Below are 7,674 nucleotides of genomic sequence, written 5' to 3' on the forward strand. Positions count from 1 at the left end.
TTTTTAAGATTTGTTAAGCCAGCTAGAGTCTCATATTTGCTTCTTCATTCAGTCTGTTGTGATAGCACATGTCATGTAGTTTCTAGAAAATTCCATTGTGTATGCTCATAACAAAATGAGAGTGAAAAAGGCAAACAATACATTAGTATTATTATGAAAATAGCTTTGACTCTGTAAATCCCCTGAAAAGGTCTTGGTACCCCTCCCAGGGTTCTAGGGCCAAACTTTGAGAACCACTGCTTTACTGTGTACCATCCTTTCTCTAACACACACAAGAGTTACAGGAAATAAGCCCTTTGGAACATTTAATTTTATTGACCCATCCATTTTTGCTTTTTTTTTGTTTTTGAGGAAGATTAGCCCTGAGCTAACTGCTGCCAATCCTCCTCTTTTTGCTGAGGAAGACTGGCCCTGAGCTAACATGCAGGCACATCTTTCTCCACTTTATACGTGGGACACCTACCACAGCATGGCGTGCCAAGAGGTGCCATGTCCACACCCGGCATCTGAACCAGCGAACCCCGGGCTGCTGAAACGGAACGTGCACACTTAACCGCTGTGCCACCGGGCTGGCCCCTGACCCATCCATTTTTGAATAGCCCAGAGGATCCAATTTATCCAAATCCTAGCATTCCATTCAATTCTTTCATCTCAAACTCATTTCTCCCAAGGTCCACCTTCCTAACTTTGAGATATCTGACTTATGCCCTCAAGGACTCAGGCCTTCCAACACACAAATGACTCACTTTCTTAGTTCTTGTTCTAAACTCCTGGGAAATAACTGTCATTGGTTCACCTTAGGCCATTCCACTCTGGTGAAAGATGGGGGTGAGGATTCAGGCATATGATTGGTCTTGTTTGAGGCAGATGACCCTCTCTGAACTGAACAACAGAGGCCATGGTGTTAGGGTGACATGAAATCACGATTCAGTAGGGAGCATGTGGAAGTTGTTTGAGATCTGAGTCATCAGGCGGCAGTGTGTGTGTGAAGTATGTGTGTGCTTTGTATGAGAGAAGGATAAAGAGAAGTGAGGTGAAGCTGGAATGTCCGGGTGAAAGATTTATTAAACTTCCCTCATCGTTCTCTCTTATTGCCAGCTCTGTTGCTCCATTTTTCTAGACTCAACAACAAGGATGCCTGCATTCCCCTCATTCATTTAAACACTGATCTCTCTTCCTGGCAGGATGGGGAGCTGAGGCATACCCTTTGGACAGTCAGTGTTCCCCCTTGACCTATTCAGACCCTAACTGAGAGGTTTTTCCTCTGGGGCTTCAAAGAGCATTCAGCCAGTAACATCCTGTTGATGGTAGCTATATATTTCAAGGAAAGGAGTTCCTGGAATTCATAAATGCAAAGAGCAAAACAAAGCAGGGGCCATAGTCTTTAGCATCCCCCCCACCCCGGGGGTTTCAAGAGTGCCCAGGGACTTTGCTGTTGTCAGTCAATCTTTCCCTGCCATCTGTGCCTTTTGTTTATAATGCAGTTGATTAAAATCTGCTTTATTTATCCTAGCTGTTTCAAGTTCAATAATAAGGGGAAATTAGCTGCAGGACTTCCACGATAGTTATTTGGGTAAAGCTTCACTGGCCAGAACCTGAGAAGAGTGTTTCGTGCTGTGTCCGCACTGCCGCCTGCTCTGTGTTCCTGCTTAAAGCTTGCGGGCAGCATCTTTATGTGTGGCAGGGGCCTCTGGCAACTGAGCCTGGACTCAAGATCATATGCAAATATTGCACAACTCAGAGGACTAAATGAAGCCAGTTACCCCCTAGCAAACCTTAGCGTGAATCGGTGAAATGAAGGAATTAAAATAATGCTTTCATATTAGTATAGCTCATATGAATTGATGTCTCCCAAACCACTTCAGGGGTGCATTAGCAATGACTGTCGCCAAGGTTTACTGGCCCTCCTCTCAGGCAGGCAGGTAGGTAGTGGGAAGTAGGTACTGCCACTGTTATCACCCCATGGGGAAACTGAGGCCTGGAGAGGTCAAGTAGCTTGCCCAAAGGTAACTTAATTAGTAAGTCATAAATTAAGAACTTGCTTCCAAGCTATCTGACGCCACTGCTTGACAAGTTACCCATTATCTGTGCTGAGAAGTAGCTGGGATGTTCACGTTGTGATATTTCACTGTAGCGTAAGTGACCGATTAGGGATTGTCTTCCCTCCCTCCGCATCCCTCCCTGCCCCACACCCTCCCACTCCTATTAGAAGATAAGCTCCATGAGGGCAGGAACTTTGACTCATTTTCACTGTAGAATCCCCCTGCCTGGACGCATAGGGGCGCTCAAAAAATGCCTACGATGAATGAGTGAATGAACAAATGAATGGAATTGCTGCATGGTATACTAATTTCTGATTTATGGGGGTTTGTCTGGAGGACCTGAGAGCAGCTACAGCCTCTCATTTCCCTCACCCTTCCCAGCAGAAAGCAGGATTTCCATTACAGAGAAAAACTCCAGCTTGGTATTGATGCTAATTTTTTCCCATACACATAAATACCTTTCATTATCTCACAAATATTTGCTGAGTTCCTGTAGGTTCTGTGTCAGATGCTGAGGATAAAAGGTGAACAAGGCTTAGTCCTTGATCTCACAGAACTTACGGTCCACTAGGGGACGGTACAGAAGCGAACAGGCAACTACAGTTTAACATGATGAGTGTTTGGATGGGCAGGCTCCTGTGCTCTGGAAGGTGTGCTGAGGAGACCACCCAACCAGAGGCAGGGGTGTGGAGAGTAGGCGATCTGGGAAAGCTTCCTGGAAGAAGTGACATGAAGATAAGTAGGAGTTGAGCAGGTGAATTATTCAATCATGGGTTAAATAAAAAATTCCTTTTTTTTTTGGATGAGGAAGATTGGCTCTGAGCTAACATCTGTTGCCAATCTTTCTCTTTCTGCTTGAGGAAGATTGCTGTTGAGCTAACATCTGTGCCAGTCTTCCTCTATTTTGTATGTGGGACGCTGTCACAGTGTGGTTTGATGAGCCGTGTGTAGGTCTATGCCTGGGATCTGAATCCACGAACCTCGGGCTGCCGAAGTGGAGTGCACAAATGTAACCACTATAACACTTGGCCGGCCCCCAAAATTACAGTTTTAAAACTACAATTTTTCACCTTTGAGGAAGAATATATCTGTGCTGTGTTTTGGGTGTTCCCTCTCAACAACTTCCTAGTAATTAAACGGCATCTCCAACTATTATTAGAATGGAGTCAGGAATGAGGACATCCTGATAGTCATGCATTTGTACCAGCCTGCTGCTGAACAGGTCTGTAGTGCCTTTTTGTTCACAAAGGTGAGGGGTTGGCACCCCCTCACAATGGCCCCATTGTCAGAATTGCTCTTGGATGTAAGTATGATAAACACATCCAGGATGGCTGGACCCTGGCCTCAGGGTGGGGCAGAGCATGCTGGGAAGGGGAGATCCCAGCAGCTGACAGACAAGAGGAGGAGGAAGAGGGAGTCCAGGGAGGTGACAGGGTGTGTCTGCTGCTCTGGTGGTGGGTGATGGATAAAGATGGGAGCCCGCAGGCCCAGCTTACAGGGACTGGAGTGGATGGGGACCTGGTTGAGCAGCTGGCGCGTGGAGTTAGGTGGGACTTGAAGGCACTGGTCTTGGGCATCAAGAGCACATCTCTTGGAAGGGCTGCGAGAAGGGGCTGCTATGTGCTTTGTCTAGGCTGTGCCCTGCCCAAAGGTGCCTGGCCTAGAGTTGGATACGGGCTGAAATCCAGCCCACTCTCCACTCTCTATGCTGGGGGCCTGTGAGGCTGCATGTACCCACAAGGGGCGCCTTTCTCTAATTTGCACAAAGGCACCCTATAGGCTAGCAGAGTCCTGTAGACGGACCGTGTCAGTGATTTACAGAACAAAAAGGGGCCCATTTCTAGACAGGAATGAGGTGCAGATTAGGATGGGGTAAGAAGGAAGAAGGCAAGAACCCAGACCCTGGAGCCCAAGTAAAGCCATGGTTTGGCTCACTACTTAATCCCAGCACCTAGACCAGGGCCTGGCAAATAGTTCAATAAATATTCGTTGAATGAGTGAATGAATGACTATCCAAATCAGCATTAAGGCTCAGGGACTGGGAGTGAGGGCACTCACAGATGGTGGTGAAGGAACCCCACCTGCCATGGGCAGAAAGCCAAGTAAGCTTCAGTCCTCCGGTCTCTGCAGCCGGCAGAGCCGGACACACAGTGGGGCTGGTTACGCGGCTCTGCCCATCAGCGACAGGCCTGGGCTTGGCCCTCATTATTCCGGAGATTCTCACTGCCTGAGGTATTGCAGGAGAGTGTCATGGTTTACAGAGAACAGGCTTAGAAGGCAGAAATTGCTGGTGTCAAACCTGGCTCTCCACGTGGGCCCTTGCACAGGTGACAACCTCTCTGAGCAGCAGTTTCCTTGTCTATAAAATGTGAAGATGATAGGACATCACAGTTAAGATCCTCTGTTCTACATTTTAATGTCTGCATTTAAATCTCAACTCTGTCAGTTACTAAGTAGCTAATTCTCTCTGTGCCTCAGTTTCCTCACTTTAAGAAGGGAATAAGAAAAGTTCTTTCCTCGTGCGGTCGTTGTGAGCAATAAATGAGTGGGGACCAGCAAAGCCCTTCCAAAAGTGCCTGACGGGAGCAAAGTCAGCGTCAGTATTACCCCGACTGCCTCAAAGGGCGGCCGTGAGTATCCGCGGGGAGAGTGAGCACGCTCACACAGTGCCTGACACACAGGAACTCCCCCACTCTCGCTTCACTCCTGCTGTAATTATCCCACGTCCCTCCCCTGTGAATTCACTGGAAGATTCCATGTGACCTTCACTCTTCCCATCCTAAACCAGACCTCATCCAACCCCACTGAAGGGAAGAGGCGGCCACCTATCCTTCCTTTCTTGTTCTTATTCCCTTAGCCGTGGCTGAGAAGCTGGCAGGGCAGGAGGCCGTGGACAGACCCTGCTCCTTGTTGGGGAATGATGTGAATTCAGATATCACTCCTTTGTCCGTCTCCCATGGGATGAAGCTGAGCTGTCTCGATCCCCACAGACAAGTGCTGGCCTTGGTAGCCCATTCCCGCCTCTCCGGCAGCCTGGCAGGCCTACGTCTCATGATTCCCCATTTTCAGGTGGGCACTTGCGGTTGAGAGGCTATGTCCAGGGCAGGGAGTCCTCTGCCCTGTGGGTTGCTGTGGCCCAGTGCCTTTCCCTGTGTCTAGCACATGACAGCTACTCAGCGATGTGGAGAAGAGCTGAATGAAGGAATGCAGCCTGTCCAAGGCCCAGTGTGGTCAGACTTCAAGACCTGAGACCTGAATCCAGCTCCGCTTGACCCCACCCTCTCCTTCCTTTACACTATACTATATCTTAGACTTCAGTGATCTGAGTTTTGGGTTTTTTGGGGGGAAAGGTGGGGGTTGCATTTTTATTGTGGTAAGAAACACACAGCATTGGGACCAGCCCGGTGGCGCAGCTGTTAAGTTCGCACGTTTGGCTTCTCAGCGGCCCAGGGTTCACCGGTTCGGATCCCGGGTGCGGACATGGCACCACTTGACAAAAGCCATGCTGTGGTAGGTGTCCCACATATAAAGTAGAGGAAGATGGGCACGGATGTTAGCTCAGGGCCAGTCTTCCAAAGAGGAGAATTGGCAGTTGTTAGCTCGGGGCTAATCTTCCTCAAAAAAAAAGAAACATGCAGCAAAAAATTCACCATCTTAACCATTTTTAAGTATACAGTTCGATAGTGTTAAGTACATTCACATTGTTGTGAAATAATATGATCTGAGCTTTCAAAGTTAAAGTTTAATGACATGACATGATTTATGTCTGTTGAAGCAATAGCTCATGAAAATGCGGAGTTGACGTTTTGACTCCCTTCTTGGGGCGGGGCTGTTAGCTCTTCTACTAAATTTCATTATCCAGTGTGCTAAACAGTCAGGTCTGGCCCGTGTTTAAAACATTAAGGGAAAAGCAGAAAGATTTCATGAGGTATTTTGTTTTTGCAGACACAGGACCATATGTTTACAAAATAGAGTATCTGATCCAAATTTCACCGCACAGGAGAAACTAAATAGGAACTCTAGGGGAATTTTTCCAAATTCTTCACATCAAGGAAAATGCTCACAGTGTTCTTTTGTAACGAAAGAAAGCAGTGTGAGCATTCTTTAATACTTTGACTTTTTGTCTTTAATACTTCCTAGGTAACATAAAGGATTTCCTTTTTTCTGGCTTTTAGAAAATTTTAATCCGATTAACAGAGAAAAACATGCACATTGCAAAAAATTTCAACATTTAACAAATGTATGATTAAGAAAATAAAACTTAATCCAACCTGTAGTTACAACCATCGTTACACATTCTTCTAGGCCTTCCTTGAAGATACTAACACACAAAGACATATATAACTATATTTCGTGTATAATTTGTACACATCTTTTAGACTTTTCCCTTAATATTATGCATCTATTTTATAGTAGTTGCAGATTATATTATATATATTCTTTCACAACTTGCATTTTTCATTTAAATATCTTGGACACCTTTCCATGTGAGAACATACAGATCCCCCCCCCCCTTTTTTTTTTTGGTGAGGAAAATTGACCTTGAGCTAACATCTGTTGCCAATCTTCCTCTTTTTGCCTGAGGAAGATGGTCCCTGAGCTAACATCTGTGCCAGTCTTCCTCTGTTTTGTATGTGGGATGCCACCACAGCATGGCTTGACAAACCATGCTAGGTCTGCCCCCAGGATCTGACCCTGCGAACCCCAGGCCACTGCAGTGGAAGGTACGAACTTAACCACTATGCCACTGGGCTGGCCCCTACAGATCCTTTTTAACAGCTGAATAGTATTTCATTGTTTGTACTGTAATACATCTATTGGGTCCTGTACTGAGAGACATTGGGCTATCTCTAGGTTTTTAATGTCCCTGCAATGTTGCAGTGAGCATGGAGGCCACACCTTTATGACACTCCTCAGTCCATGGTATGACAGAAGTCCTTGTACTTTCTCTGTTGTGCTTTCCATTCCCTCGCTATTATCCTGGCTCCTGGGAGCATCCCCTTGGTGCCTCTGGCACATATCACCTGGCCTCCTGAGCCTCTATACTATTACCTGTCCAAGCAGGATAAGAATTCTTGCCAACTTCTTCCCTGAGGGCTGTCATGAGGACTAATGAGATCATATTTGCTGAGCACTTTGTGTTCCCTCAATAACTGGTGATACATAAATATAAAACGCTTTCAGTTCCAACAGAGCTCTTGGATTCCTTTCAGGAAGAAGCGAGGGCCCATTTAAAATGTATGTGTTGGTATAAATACTTACAGCTTGTTCTTTGTATTCTAGATGACACTGCTGAGAGTGGAGAGCTCACCCAAGTTGCCAACATCAGCATGGGCTCACATGTGGGTTACTTCCTGGGTCCTGGTGGCTGAGTAGCAGGGGAGACAAGAGAGCCACTGGCTGAGGGGCTGCATATGGAAATGGTATCAGTCACCCAAGATTTTAGAGTGAAAACAAGTACTTTCTTGTCTTCTGAGCTCTTTTCATGCTCATTGATTCAACAGTCAATTATTGAGTGTCTACCATGAGCCAGAAAAGAAGCAGGGAGAATCTAGCAACAAGCACAGAGTTCCTGCTTTCAGGAAGCTTACACTCTAGTACATAACACAGACGGCAGCTGTGGCCTCCATGT

Source organism: Equus asinus, chromosome 3 (genome assembly GCF_041296235.1).
Source record: "Equus asinus isolate D_3611 breed Donkey chromosome 3, EquAss-T2T_v2, whole genome shotgun sequence".
NCBI lineage: Eukaryota > Metazoa > Chordata > Mammalia > Perissodactyla > Equidae > Equus > Equus asinus.